The sequence below is a fragment of the Colobus angolensis genome, unplaced genomic scaffold, assembly GCF_000951035.1.
Source record: "Colobus angolensis palliatus isolate OR3802 unplaced genomic scaffold, Cang.pa_1.0 Scaffold242, whole genome shotgun sequence".
Taxonomy (NCBI): Eukaryota; Metazoa; Chordata; class Mammalia; order Primates; family Cercopithecidae; genus Colobus; species Colobus angolensis.
The window spans coordinates 461,705-463,604 of record NW_012115622.1 but is presented as its reverse complement, the minus strand read 5'-3'; positions in this window follow the sequence as shown (position 1 = coordinate 463,604).

Genomic DNA, 1,900 nt, shown 5'->3' with positions numbered 1-1,900 from the left:
GGAGCTTGCAGTGAGCCGAGATCGCGCCACTGCACTCCAGCCTGGGCGACAGAGCGAGACTCCGTCTCAAAAAAAAACAAAAACAAAAACAAAAAAAAAACAGTAGGGTAGGCATAGTGGCTCACGCCTGTAACCCCAGAATTTTGGGAGGCCGAGGCAGGAGGATCAGTTGAAGCCAGGAGTTCGAGACCAGCCTGGACAACAAAGCAAGACCCTGTCTATAAAAAACACAAAACTTATCTGGGCCTGGTGGTGCACACCTGTAGTCCCAGATACTCAGGAGGCTGAGGCAGGAGGATCGCCTGAGCCCAGGAGGTGGAGGCTGCAGTGAGCTATGATGATGCCGCTGCTGCACTCTAGTCTGGGTAACAGAGTGGGACCCTGTCTTTAAAAATAAAAATAAAAAATAAAATTAAAACATTGGCTTCAAAATTACATGTGGTCAAATTCAGCCCAGTTGGGTTCTATCTGAATATGACTTATTTTACACAGCTCTGTTTTCAATTGTGAAAGAGAAAACGACAGAGGGAAAGGACTGAGGGAAGGGAAGGGAAGGGAAGGGGGGGAAGGGAGGGGAGGGAGGGAAGCGGGGAGAAAGCATACGATACTTCCCATTTAGGAAGTGGGATAGTGGTAGAAGATGCCCTGATAAAGCCTCAGAATGGAACTAATGAGCTTGAAACCGCCAGCATACACATCGGCATTTTCAGATTTCAGAGAAGACGCACCTGAGGGGAGGAGCCTCTCGTAGGGACGGGAAAGATGTCAAGCCTTCCTTTGTCCTGTGCACAGGACAGACTCCAAATCCTTCTCTTCGCTCGCATTTGAGATCATGTGAACTTCTGTTTGATTTAAGCGTCTGATTCTTTTTCTTTCATTCATCCCTTGGTGTCTATGATGGGCAAGGCACTTGTCTGGTTGCTGAGAGCTGTACCAAGGACAATTAGACATAGGGTCTGACCTTAAGGAGCTAACAATAGTGCAGGGAAAGTGAGACTTGGATAGAGAGAGTCTTTGTCAGGTGGAAAGTGCTGTCTCAGACTGAGAAGGCTTCTATCTAAGAGAGCAGGGAACGTTCCATGGAGGAGGGGGTATTTGAGAGGTCGCTCAAAAGAATGGTAGGATTTCATGGGAAGATGAAAAAGGTATTCTGAGAGGTGAGCTTCCTTTTTTCTTATCTCAACTCCCACTGACAGAAAAGGAGCAGAGTTCCTTCCACCTTGAGCCAGGGTTTTTCAGGCAAAGCACCTCACCGTCAGGAGGTGGAGGCTTGGAAGGTTAGAAAGAAGGAGAATTGAGATGGATAAATACTAACATGTTCACGGCCAGGTGAATAGAGGGATGGGTGAGGAGTTGGGTGTTTTGAAATTATCTTCTTTTTATTTGTACTTTTTCCTTTGGGAAGAGAATGGAGCATGGAACATACTCTAATATGGGGAAAAAATAAACACAGTTTTAAAACAGCAGCCCCCCTCCCCCGGCAACCAAAAGCAAAAAACAAGCAGGAAGAAAAGAAAAGCGATTGAGAAGAACATGCATATCTCTTTGAGACTGAATGTCTCCTCTGTGCTCTGGCAGCCTCAGCAATCACGGGCCTGCAGTGCTGCTTTTGGCCCTGCTTGGAAACCCCCATGTGAGCACCAGCAATTGCAGCTCGGCCTCCAGGGAGTGTATCACAGCACAGTCATTGATTTTCATAATCAATGCCGTCACTGACAAGTAGGCAGAGAGATAAATGCTCTAAAATCGTCTAGGCCCCTTGGGCCAGATGTTCCCGGCCTCATCAAGAAGAGAAGTTGGCCGGACACAGTGGCTCACGCCTGTAATCCCAGCACTTTGGGAGGCTGAGGCAGGCGGATCACCTGAGGTCAGGAGTTCGAGACCAGCCTGACCAACATGG